The sequence below is a fragment of the Parasteatoda tepidariorum genome, chromosome X1 (genome assembly GCF_043381705.1).
Source record: "Parasteatoda tepidariorum isolate YZ-2023 chromosome X1, CAS_Ptep_4.0, whole genome shotgun sequence".
Lineage (NCBI taxonomy): Eukaryota > Metazoa > Arthropoda > Arachnida > Araneae > Theridiidae > Parasteatoda > Parasteatoda tepidariorum.
The window spans coordinates 51,684,012-51,708,345 of record NC_092214.1 but is presented as its reverse complement, the minus strand read 5'-3'; the positions used below and the strand labels follow the sequence as shown (position 1 = coordinate 51,708,345).

The 24,334-nt window shown below is 26.8% G+C and overlaps 1 protein-coding gene across 4 annotated transcripts in view; it reads right to left on the bottom strand.

Annotated features, from left to right (window-relative positions):
• Nucleotides 1-24,334, bottom strand: part of LOC107443766 (glutamate-gated chloride channel) — a 174,253-nt gene that overhangs the window by 115,784 nt on the left and 34,135 nt on the right. For all 4 annotated transcript variants that reach the window (XM_016057732.4, XM_016057734.4, XM_016057733.4 and 1 more), the window contains one exon: nt 5,072-5,172. The gene's annotated coding sequence lies outside the window, so the exon portion shown is untranslated. The remainder of the gene's footprint in view (nt 1-5,071; nt 5,173-24,334) is intronic.

Sequence of the window (24,334 nt, the reverse complement as noted above, 5' to 3'; positions counted from 1 at the left end):
AAACTGGAATATCAATACTATTTACTCTAACAAACATAAAATTTTTAAAAATGGAGAAGTGTAATTGAAATGATCAATTGAGTAATTCGTAAAAACTAATTTTCTAATTTTCGTAAAGTATTCAGCAGCTTATCTTATATCTTTACAATAACTTATATCAATATTGTCAAGTTAATAACAAATACCAACGTTTTAATAAGGAATTCAATTTTTAAAATCTAATTTTTACACAGAATAAAAATTAATTTTAATCGTTTTAAATGGACTTCCAATAAAGTTCTTTTATTCTTAACTTATAGAGAAAAGCTTGCAAACGCAAGTTGTGTGGAGTTTAAAGTTACGTATGAAAGTTACTTTAAATGCTTAGAAAACGAATAATGCGCACGTAAAGTGTCATACTGTTGAATGAGTTGAATTAAAACATAATTAGTTCAAAACTGAAACGTGGTTGTTGCCAGCATATCTACGTTGACAAATTCATCGACATTAGTCTAATTGTTATACTAAATTAGCGAAAGCAGAAATGACAGTGACAAATTAAATTTGAAGAGCTAACAATTCATCACTGATTTACCAATCAACGCCAATCTTGAATTCCAATTACAAAGGGATAGTAATATGTCATGCTCAATGTTCTGATACGCTTAAATAAATATTATATTTCACCTACTAAGCAGTGTTTATTTAACAATTTATGTATGAGGCGTCGATTAAAAGTTTTAATTAAATAGTTACGCTGTTCATTTTGAAGGCCAGTAAAGATGCATTCTAATGTTAACTAAATGTTTATCATTGACTTATTTTTGATAAAAATTTTTACATTTTTCTAATATCAAAAGTTAACCCTATTATTATTTTATTTCTCATAGCTCAAGATCATTTAAACTAGCTTACGTAACACCCCATTTAACGTATAGGCCACTATGAACTTACTAACACACAAAGGACAATCTCACTCAATTAAATAAAAAATATTGTTTTTACCACCCTCTTTCTTCGCAAAAAAATTTATACTCGAAACACCCTAGATAAATTTTAAGTAACTTAGAAAAGTGCCTTAAGTATGGGTACCTTTTAAGGTACACACTAAGAAAATCGCAATTTTACCAGTAATCATTGTTTTGATATTTTATAAAACACAAAAATGACATAAAAGAAAAATTATTTTTACAAATTTTCTCATTTGCAATGCCACCAAAAGAATAAGAACTAAGTTAGACCTAAAATAGTCTAGTCTGAGATAGATAAGTAATCAAAAGCAACATAGTAAATAGTCTAGTAACTAGTAACCAGTCTAAAGTAACTAGTCTAGATAAATGATCAAAAGTAACATCAATTGCTTAGCAAATAATAATGCTAATTTAAGAAAGTAATATTTTATCAGTTTGAACCCTGTAGCAGAAAGTGAATTCAGGCATTTTTAAAAAGACATCGAACATTTTGCACGTAATAATTAAAGTCATTGCTTTTAATTACTATTAAATTTTATATTTTTTGCTGAAAGTTTAATTATGTTTCATGAAAAATTCATCATGTTGATTTAATATTATTTCTAGTGTAGGCAAAAATTCCTATGTTTAAAAATAATTATACTTAAAACAATAATTCTAATTTGCAAACTTGATATATTTCTCAGTGTTTATTTTACTGTCCTATTATTGACTTTGAAATAAGCTAAGAAGGATCGACATAATACCTTTAAAAAAATTTAAGAAATAAACTTCACAACAAGTAAAGTAAAAATGTAGCTGACGGAAGTGAGTAAATCAGCTTTGTCTTGAAAAATAGCATTTACTCGAAAAGTTGTAAAATATAGTTCAGCTTCTACTTAGATCAACTCTTGAAGTATGACCTCGATTTATCGCAGTCAACAACTAAGTAGAATTTATTTGATGAACACGAAACTGCTTGGCCTTTCAGTCAAGACTAGAATTTTATCGAGCCCTTTAAATGTTAAAAAAACATAGACAAAATAATTGAATCGATACGTATAAGTTCATTAATATAGCATAAGCTTACAGAGAGATCAACACATATTTGTCTTAAAATTTTAATTAATTTATAAAGTTTTAATTTTCCATGCTTACAATTTAAGACTTTTTAGAAGTTTGTTATTCTTCTGTCTTATAATGACTTCAAACAGTCTTTATTTTTTTTTAAAAGCGAAGAAAATTTGTTATTTATCTATCCATCTATCTATATATATATATAGANTTTATATATAAATTACTCAGCTTAATAAAATCAAAATGTACAGTATTTAAACTATCCATTGGGTATTTTTTCTGTTTATATGGTAACGGTTTACCTGAAAATTCTGGCTTTCAAAATTATCGTTCGTATTTCCACACATTTAGTAAAAAATACAGAATTGGAAAGTACATATTACAGAAAAATAATTTGTTTGTCATGATCTAAGGTATCATTATAAAAATTACTAAACTTTATCACATATTATAAAACCATATTTTACTAATTTTGACATAATCATTACCAAAGCAATTCGGTCAAAATTTCCGATTTGCGTTAGAGCCAGAAACATGGTAAATTTTACAATATTCTGGTAGTTATGACCAATTTTAATTAACGCGTATAGCGTGTGTTATTGACGTCTATTAACAGCAACTTAGCTTAAAATATTTTCATAATTTTCGTACTTAAATTGACAGACGAATAAAAAAAACAACTAAGTAAAAAATTTAATGAGACAGATATATACTTTTTCCTGAGTCATGTTTTGGAAGCTAAATTTTTCCCCTCATTGATTTAAAACTTTAATCATTGGATAATAAAAGTAACAATATCATTTGCAGCAATGTGATATATTCAGCATCAAAATATAAAATTAACAGTCCATCATCCGTGTAAATATTTTAGCAGAAAATATTGATTTATTTTTCCTAGTCAGCAGTACCCTCTGTTGATGAACTTTATTACTAATTGAAATACTTGTTTGTAATAAATATGTCGTTTCCTAAGCAGAACGCGACAAACTTAACAATTCTATTTCCTTCTATTTTTCGCAATTTGATTATTAAGGTTGTTATTTTGAGTCCCGGTAATTAACAATAAGCAAACACTATTTTGGCAACGTAAACAATTTTATACAGTGTGAAAAAATCAAATGCATAGACTCTAATCAATTTGTTTAACATGTTTTATGTCTCTATAAAAATTTTAAAAATAGACTGAAACGGTTTTGATATACTTCGCATATTCTGATATGTAGAACTTGTCACAAAAAAGCGCAGATATCAAATAGCGTATAACAAATGGAATTAACATGATCATTAATTATATACTCTAATTATATAATCTAATGTAAATGAATAGCGAAAACTAAATTTATTTAGCATTTTTTTTAACATTTTAAATAATGAGAGCCATTAAATCTTAAATTACATTTTTTCTCTATAATGACACACAACAATAAAGGGATATCATTTTTTTTACTCGATATGATTTATCTTGGATAATTATAACTTATCGCTTAACTTTATAGCATGAAATGCGAAGCGGGATAGCTGCCAAAAAGTTAGCTATTTATTTTATCTCCGATGCCATAAGATATTTCTGTGTCATTAGACTGTTTTGAAACTTATATCTGTAACTGTGCCAAATCACGTCACAGCAACACATAAAATAAAACAAAGCAAAATAACACTTTTTTCTAATAATCAAAGGTTAAATAAATAGCCAACAATATATATTTCACGTAACTTCAAAGTATAGCTCCAAGAGCTTCAAACAATGAAACAATAAGATAGCTTAGTACTTAGGATTGTTAATATTCTTTTCAGTCAGATCAATTCAAAATTATTGAAACAAAAAATAATGTTTAAAGCGATTCTTTAAATGCTGCGACGATCAAGATTTTAAAAAAATGCTTGCTATTTAAAAGTAGAATGGTTGCACTGTAATTTATTTAGTTATAAATTGTTACTTATTAATATATTGAATGGAAAAAATTATTGAGAAAGGATTACTGACACGCAGGCAAAAGCATTAAATGGTGATATAGCTCGTTGGAACTTGAAATATAGAATCTAAAATAACAATTTTTTATAGTACTTGGTCTATACGAGTGCAATGATCGAGTCTAAAATATCGATGTTTCTATAGAATAAAATCTATATTAAAATACCGTTGAAAAATTTCTAAATAACATTACAGGATTTTGGTCGTCCATAATAAAAGAACCAATCCTTAAACAGAAAAACAATCTAAAATTGCCATGTTCGGAACAATTAAATCGCTTCATTTATATTTTTGAGTATTAGCATTACGAAATTGACTGAATAAACATATTATAAAAATTTTGAGTGCTACCTCTTAAAGAAAAATCACGAATTTTTACGATTTTTTTTAAATACAATAATATAAATCACTGCTTATGCGTAATATACCCTTTAAGTCATGCAAAAATATTTTTTATATTTTGGGACAAGGATAGGATATTAATTAAAAACTCAGCGGGCAGGTTGCGTCTGACCTAGAAAACATCTTAAGGTACCCGACTAAAATTTATATACAAAGTTTGACCAAAATATCATCTTTCCACTTTTTACATAAAGTAAAAGTATGGACTTTTCTGTTTCATAATCCATTTATTTTGTTTCGTTTGGAAAGAAGTTATGATGATTTAAAAAATCATTTATATTGGCTACTAAATTGATAACTGTCGTTTGTGTGTGTAAATTGATAACTGTGTTTTCAATTGATAATTTTGTCACCCATTCCTAGAATATTTTTACATATATTATCATCCTCAATATTGAAGTTGCCTATTTGTTCTGCTTCAAAAATCTAGTTTGACATTCAATACTGGTTGGTGAACCTAGGCCCTTGAAGGGGTGATAGCTAGAAATAAGCTACTAAAAGGATTCTTAGAATTAAAAAAAGAAGGTAAAAAAAGACAAGTTTATCAAATAAATGAGTAGTTAATCTAAAAAATAAAGACAAGTTTATTAAGTAAATGCAATTATAATTTATGTGATTTCCACATCTTTGCTTAATTTGTAGCGCACTGCTCTTATATAAGTTAAAAGTAGATAGTTAAAAAAATCCTCACTTGAGCTGCAATATATATGTTGATTTCCACCATTAAATGCTTAATCAATTGGATGACGACTATTAGATAGAAATAGCTTCTCTCCTTTATTCACCTCTTTCCTATAAAAAAGAAAGAAAAATGAGTTTTTTAAACTAATTCACATTTGAACCTCAATAGAAAATGATTTTTGATAGAAAAAAATATCATTTTAAATGGGAACGATTTTTCCGGCTAAAATTTATGAATTTCATTACCTCTTACATCAATTCCTAGTCGTTCAAAATGTTACTCGTTATAATCATATTACCTCAAATTGATTTTCAACGAATTCTTGAATTTTTCATTATCTTCACCAAAAAACAATTCACGTACATAAAAACCAATCAGTAACCCCTTTTTCATTCATGTTTTATGCATTTAGAGTAGATAAGATCAAATCCAATGAAGGCTTTTCCCTTTGAGCAAAAAAAACAATAACTTTTTAGATACTCCAGAGAATTTCTCGAAGCGACCACAATCTTCAAATGAAAATAAAGCAATTGCAAAAGCGAATACTCTATGTGACTGATTTTCTTTTCTCTTGGATAATGAGAAACGCATTTCAACATTTTCAAAAATAGTACAATTTTGTATTGGCTGTCCCCATTGAGGATAAAACTGTAACTTTTCGAAATAGATTATGTATTTTACGGATCATAGATTACTTAATGTATGAAGACATTTATATTCATATTGAAGGTTGAAAAAAGTGTAAAATTATTCATACTTCCCTTACAAATAATTTACAGAAAACAGCATTTATATCTAAAGAATAATAATTTTTATATAAAGCGTAACACAATTGAAGCCCTTTTTTTAAAAGAAAATTGAATTGCAATTTTAATGTTTATAGAAAGTTTCGAAAATTCCCAACATTTTTACATGTCATGACGTGCATATTGGTCTACAATATACAAGCTCGAACGACGCTTTAACTTTTATAGACATCTTCTTCTAATGCATATTAATTAAAACATTTGAATGTAAGTTCTTATTATGTAATCAAAAAAGGCATCAATAGCATTATACCAACATCAGTTAATTTTAATTATAAATATTAAGTATTACTAACTTAAAAGTATTATTCATGAATAAGCATTGATGAAAGTGTTTTGCATTGCTTGTTAGTTGTTTTGCACAAATAAGCACTGATGGGGATAAAAGCATTGAAGCATTAAGGGAGAGCATTATTTCTAAAAGAGAATTATAATCATGTATGATTTTAGTTTTTTTTTCCTCTCTCTGAACTAGGTACCATTTGCTCGACTCATCCGACAATTGTTGAAATTTAAAAGGACACATAATTGTTATTCTACGATATTCCTAGTTAAGCATCTATTTGCCCTGTCAGTCATGTGAAGGTAAAGACTTCAAATCTTTAACCCTATTTCTAAAAAAAATCCTTTTTTACCTTATTTTTTTTAAAAAAAATTGAGCATAATATTAACTCAAAATGCTTTCTGTTGCTTAAATTCAATTTATCTCTGCATTCTACACTAGTGGAGATTATTACCGACTTTGTACACAGTAAAAACCATGGTGTAATATCTATCTAAATTTGGTGTCGAAAAACACTGAAAATTGTGTGAATGAATACTTTATTTCAAATCAATATGGAATCTAGGGGCCTCACACAATTTAAAGGGTGTAGTTAAATCTTAAAACCAATAATTGATAAAGCTTACACCAAATTACAACACGATGGTGAAGAAGTTAGTATTTTCAAGAGAAAGTTTGGCTTTTAATTATAATATATTTAAATTATTTAACTAAATTTGTGTGTGAATTAATTGTGGGGCATGTTTTAAAAGTATTCCAAATGCTTTTGGAATTATTATAAGAAATTTCAAAGCGAATTATTTTGCAATTTTACGATAGCGACAATATGGCGGTTTGTTTATATGGAGTGTGCTGGTGAAATGTAAGTTCTTCTTGTCAGATTAAATAAACAAACTGGTCATAGCCTTTTTAATACAAAGAAAGTTTCAATTCTCTTTACTGATGGATAAAAAAATTATTGACTGTGGTCGATTATTTTCCAAGTAATTTCAATCATGTCCAATTGATTTAACAAACTATTCATATAAACTGTTATAAATGCATGTAAGATTTTAATTGTGTGATAAAAATATTTATGTTCTCATAAGATTTGCAAAAACCTACCAATTGTCTAAAATAATTTTATAATATTTATATTCTATTCACTTCGGTTTCGTTAGAATTCACATTAATATTCTGTCTGTGCATGTTTGAGTAACAAACTAATCTTATTTTAAGAAATATTATATGCATCATCCTAAATTTATGATACTTGCTTTAGATAGTATCGCAAATGTGATATTGCTAATTCTTATGTGCATCATATCTTACTGTAACAATAAACTTTACTGTTGCTGAATAACAAACATGGTCAAAGCTACTTTACACCAATTAGTGTAAAAGCATTCTAGGTGTTTCTCTAAACCAGGAACTATCCTTGGATTTGATATAGTGGATATCTCTTTGCTGCTAGGTAGATTTTTTCTGTTGGGATGCACAAAAATTTTTCACTGTGCAACAGCGTGCGAGACAACAAATTCACGTTATTCCGTAGTATAATAAGAACATATGTTTACAGACACATTTATACATACATATATATATATATATATATTTANTATATATTACATATACATATATTACATATACATTTAACGGCATATATTGTTAAATCTTTTTTAGTTAAACTTATTGATGTACAAGTTAGGGAATTTATTTTTTTCTTGTAAATCGTTTTTGAAAATTGCTTACTTTCTAAATAATTTTCATTTACAATTTTATATTTTATTAATAAATGATCTTTTACAGAAAAATATAATAAATACAATAATTTTGTTTAATTTTATGTTTCATAATTAATTTATTCTTGTTACGTGTAGATAAATAAACGTACAATAGTATTTTAACATCTATCATAATTAACTCAGTATATTGAAAACAAATTTCTATATGAACACTATTCAAACTCCTTTAATATTGTTAATAAGCAAAGATTTAGTGAGTTGTTATTCAAAAATACCAATCAGTACTGTTGGCGAAAGAGATTACTTAACATTAAAAAGGATAATCGACTACTGCCTGGTTAGTTAAATAAAGTTTTAATTAATAATGTCTGTAGATCAATCCTTACAAATTAATCGAATAATTTCTTGATTTGTTAAATATATTATGACAAAAAATTTATACGACTATTAGTAAATTTTTGGATTTGCATGTTGTTGAAATTTTATTCATATATTTGTGAAACTAAGCGAAGTTTATTATCAACTATTTCTTCTTTATATATATTTCTAAATATATAATCAAAGCAGTTATAAAAATTAAATGACTACAATTTTGTTTTGTTATTGTTTTACTTTTTGATTATCTAATTGAAAAAAAATTATTAAAACAATTTAGCAATTCAAGAGTTTAATAAATTGTTATTTTATTAGTACCCTTTGAGAAATTTTTTTAAAAATTTGAAGAGTTGGTGGTTAATTTATATGCTTTGCGAGAAATATTTACGAACATACCTTTTGTATGGTCATGATAGATTTACGGGCTTAAATTAATTTTTACAGTCAGCAGTTGGACCACTTTTTTTCAGGTCATTGACTGTAATCCAGCTGCAAAAATTTTTAGAGTGTGCATAAATTATAAATTTATGTGACTATTAAAGAAATATGATTAGGCAGATTAAGTATTGCATCGATGCATTTAAGAAATGGATCATTTAATTTTACTTTCCTCATCTTATTTAATTGTATAAGTTATTTTTATTCAGATCACATGGCATATTCTTCATTCTTCTTACCATTATCACATATTAATAAATTCTTTTTTTGTAAAATTCTATGAACATTTACTTAAAGTTTGTTTTGGAAAAAGTCAATTACAAGAATGATGTTTCAAAAACCTGAACGGCATTGGTTACCATTAAAAAATAATGTATATCTAAGCTAAGAAAAACAAGAAAAATTCATTAAATTGACCAAACTTTTATGATATTGATCTAGTTGCAAAATATGTAGATTGGTTTCAAAAGTGGAAGAAAAAAGTAATAGCTTAGTTTTTTTCTGGTAAATATTATCTGCCTTCCATTCGTTTCAAAATATTAATCAATAAAAAAATAATAAAAAAACTGCTGCAGGAAAGTTTACTTAACACCCATTTTTTCAACTTGCATTTTTTTTCAATATACTTTCAATTGTTTTTGCAGTTTTTATATATACGTTTTAGTTACTTTTTCTCCATCACTAAACTTCTTAATACTTTTTAATGTTTAAAGAGCTATGTTATCTCAATTATGATTATATGAGCACAATACATTTAAAAAAAACTACCTCATGAAAATCTTTATTTTTATGCTAACTATTGTTTAAATTTTTAAGTCTTGAATAATAAATGGAACTAATAGGAAATTAGTTGGCACCAAAAGTTTCCCCCTCATTGAAAGTATTTTTTTTAAAGGAAAAAGCACTACAATTTGGCAAATTACGTTGAATTATTATCAAAATTTCAGCCTATAAGCACGATGAAATAACCTTAGAAAAACTAGCCTGAAAAATAAATGTGATTTAGTTTAATATGTGATTTAATTGGTGTGATTAGGATAAACACGATTTAGCTTGGAGCATATTTCTTAACTTTTTTAGTGTATGCATTTTTTTTAAGATTTTCCATCATATAAAAGGTATACAAAAATTGATTATAAATCTTTTGTTATTAATTTAAAAAAATAAGAAAAAAATTATTATGTGAAGAATTCTTTTTAATTTTTGCACCATTTCATAATTGGTTAGTTGCAGTTTATTTGCACAAAAACCGGGGAAAGCTGTTCTGCGCATGTCACTAGGTAAGATTTACAATTTTATCAAGGTAATAAAGATTTTTCATGTAATCCAATTTAATTTATAAATTTAATAAGTTTGTGACATATGGAGTCATCAGTCAAGCATTAAAAAATTTGGATAAAAACTGACAAAAATTTTGTTTATTAAGTGTTTGAATCGTTGACAGTCAGCCAAAATTCATCATTTGAAGTTAAATATACTAAATATTATTTTTTAATATATTTGGGTCGTTTTTCAATTGGGGAGGCATTTTGAGACTTTTTTCTCATTAACCTATATTTCTCTCTACTACTAATGCTCAAAAGTGTGCATTAGTATTAATTAGGATTAATGCGATTTATTTCAGAACATATTTTTTATTTTTTTAGTGTATTATTTTTTTAATATTTCGTATCATGCGAAATGTCTAAAAAATATTATTACGAATTTTTTGTTATTAATTTGATTATAAATCTTTTAACAATAGTTTTTGACTTATTTCAATTATTTCTCATACATTTTGAAAAAAAATAAGAAAAACTTATTATGACCAAAACTTTTTTTAATTTTTGCATCATTTGATAATTGGTTGGTTGAAGTTTGTTGGTACAAAAGTCTGGAAAAGCTACGCAGCCCCTTTCACTAGATTAGAGTTACGCTTTTTTCAAAGTAATAAAGTTTTTGAAATTTTAAAGTTTAAAAAGTTTTATAAAGATTTTTTATTATATAATCCTATTCTATTTATTGTCTATTATCTTTTCTACTTATTATTCTATTATCCTATTCTACTGTGATATATGGGGTCACCAGGCAATGTTAAAAAAATCTGGTTAAAAACTTACAAAATTCTGTTCCTCAATGGCTTGAATCGCTTACCGTCAATCAAAATGCATCATTTGATTTTCAATACACTAATTATTATTTTTAATATATTTGAGTAATTTTCTGAGTGGAGAGGTACTTCAAAAAAATGTTCTTGAAAAAAATATTCGAATTTCTACTTATAAAAATTTTAACTCCAGTTGGACTTCTTCTTGCCCATAAAACTTGAAACAGCAATGTATTTTCTGATTTGGAACATAAAATTAAAAAACATTAAGTTATGTTCCTGTGTGATACCAATGTTCAAAAGCGTTTGAATAAAAATATAAGTTTCCTGAATTTGTAAAAAAACTTACTTTTGTCACATTTGCAATATAATTCATTAAAATTGCTTTTTGCTAAATTATATAGAGAAATAAAGCTTAATGAATGATTGATAATGGAATGGAAAAAAGTTAAAGAGGGAAATATTATTAGTGGAGCAAATTTTAAATATTCTTTCATTGCAAATTACTGAACTTTTGCCATACAACTATTGATACCTACCTATACTTATTCTAATAAACTTAAGATGTAATGAAATATTAAATTAAAATCCAATAAATCCAATAATTACCATTAAAATGGAAAAGCATTGGAAGGCCATGTTACCATTATAATGTAAAAAGTGGGGAAGAATAACGATAGAGGGAAGAGAAGACATTGCAAGTCACTTTACTTGGACAAGTTCAATTGAAAAAGTAAAATTTACAAAAACTAATGAGTGTAATTTCCTCTTATCATAAAGAAATTAACATTAGAACAACAAATTGAAAATAATTATACTATTATCAGAAGGAAAAGTTAATAAAACATGCTTACATTGTCAGAAGCTTTATTTCCTTAGAATACGGCATATACAATGAGAATTTTTAAAATGTCTACCTTATCTAAAACAGACCAATGAGGAAGACATGAAACCCATATTTGCCAACTTAACCGAAATAATTTAATACAATAATTATCATAACAGAGTGAAAAATCTTGGGACAACATTAAAAAGATTGATTTTTATTCACAAGTAATTTTAAAAGTGCTATATTATATATGTTGTGCGGTATATAGCACAGTTTTCATAATTAAATAAATTAAAATCATTTTCAACTAACAGTTTATTTAATTTCTGTTAAATACGAGGCTAAGATAGCTGGGCATAGCAATTTAGTTGCATCTAATTCATTAAAAACATATGACGCAGGCCTTATTTCTAAAATAGAGATTTTTAAGAATATAAAATTTTATTTAAAGCGTATGGAAAACCATCATTCACCATTTGAAAGGTTATTAGCAACGTTATTTCATTGTAATAAAAAAGTTCATATTTTAAAAGTTGAGGCCCTGACCTTTTTTTACTGATATGCAGTAAGAAGTGATTTGAAGAAGATGTTGCAGCGTATAAAATTATAAAAGATCATCTTCTTCAGTTAAGTAAAGTAGATAACGATAATAATTAATAAATAACGTAATTCTAACAACAAAATATTTTTTTTAGATTGAACAACAAATAAAAAGGCTTAATATATTTTATTTTAATATCATTTTTTTATAATTAATGCTTAAAAAATTATATTTCCTTTGATCTTTTTTAAGCTATAGATTTAAAACTGAATAAGTTTAAAAAAAATTTCTTTAAACATGATAGGGAGTTACAAAAGGTATCGAAGAAACTTTTGTCATAGTAATAAGTTTCTTGGGTAAATAAACGTCTAATTGAATTTATGTTCAAAATAAAATGATTCTATTGCAAATTATGTTACAGGCTTAAATTAAATTAGGAATTACTGTGAAACTACATTTTTTACAATGGGGACCACAACATTATTCGCTCAAATATATTCCATTACCTCAACTTAGCTTGCTGTAGTAAAATAAACTCTATTAAATGTCTTAAAATAATTTTTGCAATAAAGAAGACATGATTTTGAAACAAATAGAATTGAAAAATATTCAACACAAATATTTTCGTCTTTAAGAGTGGCTAAAGACATTAAATAACCTATATTTTTTTTTAATAGTTTCTTCTAAAATTTAGAAAAAAAACGTATTAAAATTTAGAAACATGAAACAAATTCTGTGTTTAAGTTCAATTTATGCACATAAGGATGAAGTTTAAAACTTGAAATAGTATCATTTCTTTTTTTCATATTATATACAATCTTATGAAGAATAAAAGTTAGATTTTAATGAAAATCTTTTGTCGAATGACTGATACTTTTCAGATATATTACAAAACATTTTGCACCCATCTCCGTCTAATTAAATTCTTCATTTTGCTTGACTGGAACCACACTGCGCAAGTTCGAATTATTAATTGCTGATTAGAGATTGCGCAGTGGGAGTTTATTTAAGCAGAAGGAAGAAATTAACCTGACAGAGAGGTTTGCAAACTCTATTACCTCTTTTATCGTATTGCTTAATTTTTTTTCGTTTTTCGAACTCAATGGATAACGAAAATATTTAAATAGCTTTTAAAGATCAGCACATAAATGTAGTACATGATTTTTTATGATCAAACTAATTTTTTGATTTGATGTAGTTAAAAATATGGAATGTTATAAATAAATGAATAATTATTATTAATAATAGTAAATTAGCAATCGCGTTCATTTTCTTTTAATCATTTTTTTACTTAGCGATTGTATAACACAATGATAAGTTTTAATAATAACAGTTTATAATAAACCATATACACTACTAATAAAATACAATATCTTTGCAAATTAAATTCAATAGAATTTTATTCAAAATTTGCAGAGATCGGTGTTTAACAATAAATATCATGTATCTATGAGTGACAATTTTTTTGTGAATTAGTAAAAAATATTATTAGAATCACCAAATGTCACATATAAACTTCAAACTAGGAGTAGCTTTGTTACAATTGCTAGTTCTGTTTCAGTTGCACAGATAATTTTATCATAAAAATTTGAGCAAAAGTAAAAATTTGAGAACTATTCAGCTATATATTTATTCGATACATATATACTTATATACTAGAGGTATTTACTAATTCTATACATTATCAAATAAACTTACTCCCCAAATATGGCAGCATGAAAATACCTTCGTTGTTAGCCAATAAACAAAGTTCTTAGCCAATGTTTTAAAAATAAAAAATCCGAACTATGAAAATATTTCCTCTATGTATTATTAGAAAGTAGAAGAACAGTTAGAAATTGTTTTCATCTGTTTTTTATGAATATGAATAAAATTACTTTTTGTAGTCACGTTTGGTACTAAGGTAATTCACGCATTCATGCAAAATTCATGTATCAATATTCTCAAATGTGCATTTCATGCGACATGTATGGGGGAAAATCTTGGAAATTCCCATTATCTTCGAATTGAAGCAAATAATGTCCGTAAAGTTCGTTTTTCATCCTCCCAAAAACGAATCTTGGAAAAATCTGATCAACAACATCAAAGCAATTTTTAAAACATTTTAAAGATCAATTTAACTCAATCAAAACCAATCCATTATGAGATTTTTCTTCTCCAGATACTAACAGGCCCATGCACCCGACGCGATCTATAATCATTGCTCCTTATATTTTATTAGATTTCTTTTTAATTTTTGCTGCATTCTTCGTTCATAAACGTTTCATTTCGTCATATTTAGTAACTAATAATATGTGAAACTTCATTAAAAAACTCCATAAGCTTCAAAAACATACAGATTGAAAATGACGGTTGAAATGTTTCCAGCTCTCAAAAATAGGCGCAAATTTTCAAGACTTGAAAATTAAGACAACTTTAAGTTTTAAAAAGGGCTTGAAACATGCCGACTGTTATTTTAATTCTGTATATTTTAGAAACGAATGTAGTTTTTAAATCAAGTAATATCTTACAGCTTTAGTTTCTCGGGATTATTTATTTAATAATATTTGCGTTTGATGAAGTAGTGTGACTTTTTTTCTATGAGGCCATTTAACTCTGTTTTCAACCAAACTACCAACTCATTTTCCTTAAAGCACACCAAAATTATTACGTTTGTCGCCAATATTTATACAAAATAAAAAAAAATATTAATGTTTTATTTCCCTCACGTTATTTCAAAAAAGTATGCTACATCTATAAAAAGTTTGACGAAAAAAGAAACTAAATATATGGGCTTCCAAACTATTGCTTTCTTAAATTGCTTACCCAATATATAAAAGCAAAAAGTTTAGCACTCATATTTTCCTAAGTCAATACAAATTGTATATTGAGTTCATTTTGTATCCTGACAATTTTTCTAATATTTCTTCCGATCATAAAAATGGCACTTTGAGTTGGAAAATAAATCGTAGAGGTCTCCGATCAGCTATTGACATCAAAGCCTTCCTCCATCCATCTTTGCTTTTCGTCCAGTTTTCTGACTGGAGAAAATCAGTATTATTCCCATTTTTCCTGAAATGGCTATGCATGAAAGAAGCAAAAAAAGACGTATTCCCTTCCTGGGACTCAATGTAGGACGTCAGAAGCAAAATAGCCGAAACAATAGCTCCTTGGAATGAAAAAGGAAAAGAGATAGTCAAAAGTTGATAACCAACTTTCTTTTTTAAAATAAAAGCTAAAAAAAAGTTTAAGAGAATAGGAGGTAAGAAATAAAAAATACATGGAAGAAAAACACCATCAAGAAGTTTGAGAAAAAAAACATTATACTTAGAAACGATGAAAATGAAAATGCAAGCTAGTAAGAAAAAAGAACTACTGGCCTTTTTCGATTATGCGCGCTCTGAAAAACAGTGAATAAATTCAGAAAAGGGAAGATAGTTATATACTATAAGCAAGATGAAAGGAAAGTGATAAATTTTAAAAACATCGTTGTTGCTAACTGCTGTGGCTTTGCGAAAACAAATTATTCTATCTCATTTAATATTTTATTGATATCAGAACAAAATATTCATAAACAATTTTAAAATTTTCAACAACACTTTTTTATTTTCAGCAACCAACAATGCAATTAAAATGTAAATAAATTTTAAAAATAATTTTTAAAAATAAGTTACCAACTCTACGATAAAGAAAAAAATTACACAAAGTAGTCACAAACTATAAGTAAAACCATAAACTTTATATGGATTTGTGGTAGTAAGTTGGTTTCCTATTTGTTTAATTTCCCTTTAAACTAATTTACGTTACTTTTCATGATATATTTACATATTTACGATTATTAATTATGATATACACCGAAGAGCCATTACATTATGACCACCCTGCTAATAAGATGTAAATTTGGGGACCAAGACATGACTTGAAAGTCCTAGGAATGAATTCATGACGATTCGACCCTTATGACATGGTGCATTATCATGTTGGTAAACACCATCCCCCGCAGGAAAAACTGTCGCCATGACTGGGTGAACCTGGTCTGCAACTATGTAGCTTACAGACGTCAGGGATTGTTCTATGAGGATTATGGGTCCTAATGTGCCCCATGAAAACATTGTTCCTGGGCGAGAAGTCATGAAAACCTGGGAGAGCCCATTGTTATAGAGGGAGGGTGGTCATAATATAATGGCTCTTCGGTGTATATATATTAAATATTAAAACTATCTCTTGAATCTGTCCCTATGTATTATGATCTTAGTTATTGAAATAGCTTACCTAACAAAATACTTAAGTAAATGATTAAAATCTTCCTATTTTTGGGGCAATACCCATTTAGTATTTTGTGTATTAATCTAATGAAAAAGCTTTATTGACTTAATGAAAAAACTAAAAGCTTCATCTGGAAAAGCAAAATATTAAAGAATCGTAAGAGAAAATCAAAAACAATGACCAGAAATTCGTAAAACAGTGATCAGAATCAATAAGTTGCTTAAAAAAATTGCTCTTGCAAACAATAGTTAAGACATTGTTAAAAGTTTCCCAATCAGCAGCGTCATCTGTGGAGAAACATTTTAACTAATTTTAAGACTTATGGAGAATAATTTAGTGTCTAATCAACAAGTGCCTTAATCAAAACTCTGCAAACTGAACATTCCAATCTTCTACTTTTAATTTTTTTTCTTCAAATCGATGGATACTACTTTGTATAATATTAATCAAAAAGATATTTATGTCAAATCTTATAACATTTTGTGTCAGTAGTATGAGTTGAATTCCAATCAAATTTTGATATGTTAGAGTTTTCAAGATTTAGTGTTACGTTAAGCTGTCTGGCTAAGTTTAAAAGCTTCAATACTGTTTGGGTTGCTTCAAGTAATACTTATTATGGTGATCAAATAAAAGTTTATTAATATACCGTTTCTACACCATTAAATTCTCAGTGGAACTTGATAAAACGAAAATGAAAGGTATCAGTTTATTCGTAAAGCTCAATCTCCCTAAAGACAATGAATGTTTTATTCAAATAAAATACTTCAAATTAGAATTTTCAATACAAACTGTATTGAAATACTTCCAGAATAATTTCGTAAAAATTTGTGAGATTGAGAGTTTCATTGAATTCGTATTATTCGCACGTTTCATCGTAAATATTTTTAAACAAGATTAATGCTTTTGTATCCATTAATACGAAATATTTCTCTAAATACACACTCAATGAATAGCCTTTTTCGTTTTTGAATGACTAGATAAATATCTTTTATAAACGGAAACTAAGATAAATAGATCATTAAGTATCTTTAAGCGATAATCTTTCAAGGATCTGTTTGAAAAGGTGTGAATAAAAATGTATTTATTTAAATAATATTATAAAACTTATAGTGGCTATTAGTTAGCAGTTTTAAGAATGATGTTTATTAAAGTAAACAAAGTACTGACATTTGCTGATTCAACTTTGTTCTCAACTCGTTAAAATACTTATAACATACTATTTTAACGTACTTTCTGTCCGTTAAATAAAATTATATGACTCTGTATAAACAAAATGTGACTTTATTCAGTTATATAAATCATCATGGTTCATCACTTATCATTATTGTAGGAAAAAAGTCACTATGATTTAAGTTATGTCTACGATATTTCCCTGCCTAAAGATTCTAGAGCCTCGAGACTTCGAGAAAGTAGATACAGCGTTCTCCATAAAAATATCGCAAAAGTTGCCAAGATCACCAAAATCAGCGATGTTTGTGGTGGCGGTCCAATGAGGGTGATTTAAACTGCTGTTTGTAGAAAATGCAACACCATGAAAGAATCATCAGAATCAAATGAAATTTAANTTTAATTACCCTCATTGTAAATACAAAGTCGCCAAGCAGAAAAGTTGATTCTTAAAAAAATGGGACACGGTAAAAAAATATGTATGTATATAATTACAGATTCATTAATTTCAGCAAAACTATGCAGGAATCATATATTTTCATCTAAAAGACATTTTTCAGATTATAAGAATTATTTGCAATCTTTGTTGAGTTTAAATGCACATTTAAATTATTTGGCTCTGAGCATAAACAACGTTCTGCAATAATTGTTTCTTAAATGTACATAATTCCGACTAATTAAACTTACATAAAATATATACTCTTAAACTAACGTAGCTTTAGTTAGTTAAATCAAAAATTTGAAAAAAAGTAAAATATTTTCGACGCAAAAGCTAAAAAAAAGTATTATTTTTAAATTTTCATTCTAATTTTATTAAGAAGTTTTTAGAAAGTTTAATAAGAAGTATTAAACTTATCCCTTTCAAGTTTTAGCTTTTGACTCATAAAATGCTTCTTCATTTTTTTACTACAATTATTTTGATTTTGGACAGAGAAATTATGAAGAATGGTTTGATTTTGAAAGATATGATCCCAAAGGAAGTAGGGACAAGTTTCGGTTCGGATAGCACCGATTATATTAATCTCATACTATACTGATTAAAACCTTCCTATCATTTCTGCTTTGTAATTATGTTAACTGTTAGATTGGTCAATCTATTTTTAACGTATGCATTATCTTGGAAAAAAATTTTCCTCTTCTTTTTCCTCCTTTCCCTTTTTCATATTAACATAAGTCAATTAATTTAAACTGTACCCAGAAATATACTGTCAGAAGTTAAGAATTTAAGTTGTATATGTTTTTAGATATGAATTTATGAGTCTTAATTTTCCTTCTAATTTTTCCTCGGACTTTTTAATGAAAAGACTTGCCATTTAATTTTCTTTTCAATTGCTAAGGAATTTCCTTTGGTTACGGTCATATTTTATATAATATTTCATATCACCATGTGCTGCTTATTACGCTGAAAATCGATGCCGTTTTTCCAAGTCTTTAAACGAACTTAAGGTAAAATATTTATGAGCGAAAAGATTTTTTTATAAATAATGCTTATAAATGGAAGTTCATAAAATGTCAATTCAAAAAAATATTTCCGCAAATTATCTCACATTATCGAAAACGATAAACTTATTTGCCAATACAATCTTTACTTTAAAAGTTATAGCAAAATCATAACAAATTATTATTAATTGAATTAACCAAATTAAATTGCTTATAGGTAGTTAAATCAAATAAAATTAATTTCTCTTTGAAATATTTGAATTGGAACGGAATAACTGATTTATTTTATAAAAATTATTTTGTTTTTAATTTCCTGCTCGTCATAAATAATATGCATTGAATTTAACACTTATTTATTTTAACGATAAAATACCGCAACTTTAATCTTATTTTCCTTTGATTTTTTGGTATGCATACAAATAGCATATTTCTAGATTTAAATTATTTGAGCTGGAATAGTTTGATATCATGCATTTAAAGTAGAATATGTTTTGATTTTTTTTTTCCTGATTTATCATTTTTTTAATTATTTTTAACGGGTAAACTACTTTGACAACTTTCGCTTGATAAAATTTTATTCTTTTAGCAAAAAGTAGAACATTTTCAGCTTATCTTTTTTTGTTGTATAAGTTAAACATAGTTAAACTGAACAATTTATAGTATTAAAAACAACAACTTCCGCATTCAATTCTTTTTATGATCATGAATTCTAAGGATAATTATTTAACAACTCAATAATTCCTAATGAAAATACTATAAAATAATTAAATTTACTTGTTTATTGGTTTATTATGGATATTTTATCAAATATGCGCTCTCACTATAATAGTTGAAAACTGTACTTATAAATAGAAAAGATACTCTAGGAAAGATAAAATGATTCAGATTGCATTTATAAGTAACATTTGATTACATTTTACATGATAGTTTACTTTATGATGGGCTATAACTGGTTTTTTTAGTTTTATTTTGATTTAAATATATTCATTTTCATCTGAAGTTAGAGATTTTATAGGATATAAGTTTTAGCTTAAAGAGTTCATGTAATAATTCTTAAAAGTAAATAATTATGGAATTTATGTTTATTATCTGCTAAGCTTAATTTTACATGTGTGTTTTTATAATGCTTCAACCACAAAGCTATTATTTGGGAAGTTTTAACTCATTCGATGTTATAAGTGGTAGTAAAATAGCAATTAAGTGAGCAAATGTTTTTAAAATTTCCCCAGTACTTAAAACCATCAGTATAAGCTTATCAGGCTTTATATATATATTTGAATTTTTTTCAAATTTTGAATTTGTCTAATTTATTTTGAAATGTATGTTAAAATATTATTTTCTATAACATTTTAGATATTTAGTAAAAATTTTTTTTATTTTATTGTAGATGTTTGCAGACCTGAAATCCTATTTACTTATTTTTTTTTCTCTTGAATTTAATAGTTCCCAAAGTAACTGTGCATGAATTTCGACACAAATTACCCAGTGCTACCTCTATAAGAATCTATAACTATTTAACTAATTTAATTGAATTTCAAAAGATCGAGGAGGGAAATTTATTCCAATCAGAAGTGTAACCCCTACAAATAATTATAGAATACTGTAATCATTCCCCCCAAGAGTTAAAAAATATTTTTAAGCAATATATTTTTAAGGCATCAGCCTTTTTCTTAAAAAAAATCCCAGTCATTTCTAGTACTAGCAAGACACAAATAAAGATGAGGATACTATGAAGGAATATAGAGAAATAACATGAATAAAGCAATGTTGTGCCATTGTTCGTGCTTAATTCAAGTTGGTTTACTTCAATAATAGCTATAAAATTTTATATCTAGAATTGATTGAATTTGTTCAAAACGCAAAAATTCCTCTAAATAAAAAGTTTTTAACATTTTTCTGAACAATATGAGGAGAAAAATTAGCATTATATAAAGAAACACAATATCAATAAAAAAATTAACATCATTTTCAACAAAACCTGAATAAGTGGTACAGAAAACGACAGATTAAGCTATGCTTAGGATATGCAAATATTTTAAATTGCACTAATTGTAGAATTTTTTCTGTTGAAATCTTAAATAAACTACCAGAATATTTTCTTATAAGATTTTGTAAAAATAATATTTATCACTTAAAAGTTTTATTAACCTAAATTTGTTAATTGATACGGTAATTGGAAAAAAAATTATTATAAATATTAAAATAGATATAAATGAACTGCAATAATATTGACACCTTAGCTGCATGAGTAAAAGATACAAATCAAATAGTAAACAAAAAAAATTATTATAACTTATCATGATTATACTAAACTGAAAAAATCTTATTTTGAAATAATAACATGACTGATTATTACGTATGCACATATTCCAACAGTGGCCGTAAGTGTATAGAACTAATTCAGAAATGAAGTTCTAAATAATATTTAGTTCTTCCTGAACATTCTGTAGGATGACTTTCAAAACTATACAAACCTTAATTTATGGCCAAAATAAACTCATAACTTATTAGAGTTTTATCAAAAACTAATAATAAAAAATTTAAATAAAAATAATCTTTATTGATTTTTTTTTGATTTTTTAATACATAATGATTAAACCAATGTTATCATTAATTTGGTTATTCGGGTAATTTATTTCTTAAGTTTCAACCAATCATATGTATGTGTTTTATTTCTTTAACAAATAAAATTTACATTTGGTCATCAAAGACAAACCAAATATGTGTTTAGTGATATTGAGTATATGTGTTTAATGATTTTTCTGTAGAAATTAGTTTATTTCTTAAAAGTAACAAACGTTCCATGGGGCATTTCCTTCTGCATATTTTGAATCTCAATTAAATTTTTCATCAATAAATAATTTCGATCAGAAATAATTGTGCTTATGAGCTTAACAAACGTAGAATATTACGTATAATTTTTTTTTCACATTTTGATAGATATCATTAGCAGTCATATTGCAGGATTTTTCAATTATCCTTTGATGTCTAAATTATAATTAGATATGATAAGCACCATTGGATATTTTAAGTGGAATTAGATATCATAAGCACCATTAGATATTATTAATACCCTTAATAATCCCAAGCATTACTATATGTTATTATTTAGAACAAATCATTCTTCAATATATATTTTACATGAAGTAATTATTATTTAAACAATATTCTAACTTTACATGGAATCATCAACTTTTATTTTAGTAGTTTGGCATAATATAAAATTTTGAGACTAGTTTTGTTAGATGAAATACCGTTCCTCAATCCGCGTATAAGAATAAATTTTAAATTGAGTGAACAACTCTATTTGTCTGCATTAGACTAAAGTTTGGAATCTGTCATTTGATCAAAGCTCAATTCTCTAAAATTAATTGCGTCAGATGTTCGTATCTCACTGAATCGAAATCTAGTTTCTCTAACTTTGTTATCTACTCTTTATTTGCATTTCAAAGTTAGTTTAAATACAAAAGACAGCATCTATTTTGTCCTCTGACGTAATCATCAATTTGAAACTTTGAAACAAAATTTAAATTGCATCATTTAAAATAGAATCTTAATAAATCTCAATAAAGTTGTAGGCATTTATTTATTTTATTTTTGAATAGGAATTTTTGTTTCAATTTTTATGAAATATGTTTCACTATAAAGAAAAAATCACCTGATATGATTTTTTTTTACATTTTGCTTTATTTATTGGTTTGCCAAAAAAAAACATAGTTTTAATGAGAAATTATCTTATTTTTTGTTGGTTGTTCCTTTTTTGTCATTTAGAAAGCATCATTTCAATACTTAACATAAATCCGTCAAGTCAGGATAGTTCAGAAAATGAACTACAATATTTTATCATTACCGAATTTAAATTTTGCACATGAGTGTTGTATTCACATATTGTTCAGCCGATCTGCGCTGAACGAAGTATTGATGTTGAAGATTCAGGAAATTCAAATGTCTTTTTTTATCGAGCATTGTAAACTTGAATTTCACCTCAAATTTCTCAAATTTTCCTTTTGTATATTTATTCAGCTGATTACTATGAAAGTGATGTAAGATTTCTACACCACTAGTTGCACATAAAATTCAGTACTTTCATTTTATTAAAAACACATGGTTTAGTAATTAAGTATAAATGGCCTAAACTGATAATGTAAAATATAGTATACTCTCATACTGAATTCTGCATAAACAATTGAAATCTGCGTCCAGACTCAAAACAATTTATACGAGCTTGACATTTTATCAATAGTCTGCAAATGTTAACATCTTAGAAAAATAGAAATTGAATGATAATCTTGAAAGACGTTTTTACAGCTGTTTGAGAGCAAAAATATTCTAGCATCTTGAAAGTAAAATGCGTAACTCGTACGAAATGACGTTGATTATTACCATGACAGAAAACTGATCTGATTTTACTTCATAACCAACTGTGAACAGCCAATCCATTTCTGAGTTTACGACTATCAATATTCAACTCCTTATTCTTATAATGCTGAACCAACCCAGAAGACAAGGGAACTCCTGGATCAAGCATTGGGACAGACTAGTCCTCATGGAGGACTTTATTGATGAAACTAACCCACATTTGTGTTACATAGAGAGGAAAACCACGAAAATCTTTACCCAGTTAGCCTGTCGGCAAGTGAATTCTAACACATAACCCGTCTACCACTGAGGATATATTTATTCCAGCAATGTGGTTGATTCGAGCCGTGAGCCGAATTCGTCTCAACTAACCGCCGCTGGGTTTTGAACCTGGTTCACCTCAGTGATTGCTCTATCCCCTGTTGCTCACCAATATTGATATCTAAATAAGCTGAGCCCTGAATTCTCGAATTATTTAGTCCAGTTAATTATAGAAAGCAGCGGCTTATTTACTCATAAACAGCTATGATGCTGTGGACAAGAAAACATGCAACGAAAGTGATGTGCAACACTCAACACTCAATCTTTATCCACAAAATGTATCGAAACGCTGTTAATTGTGAATAAAAATCTTGTTTTTCATTGCAAATTGATTTGACTTTATGTCACTTTAACAGAAAGAGACAGGAACTTAAAACAGTTTATGTGTGTCACATTTGAATTTTTTTTTCATTATTCTGATTGAAATGTTTATGTTTAAATTACTCTTTCGCTTAAAGTATTACGTCAAAGTTTTATTATCTATTTCGATTTCTTAAAAATTGTCAAAATATGATTAAAGCAGGCCTCCCTCTGAAGGAGAAAGCGGTAAGTAAGAGGCATACGAGGGGCAGATACTCATACTTTTGCATTAGCATGCACACATCACCTCTGCGCATTCTGGTGCAAAAGTTGATGAATATGCCAACTGTATGCCTTT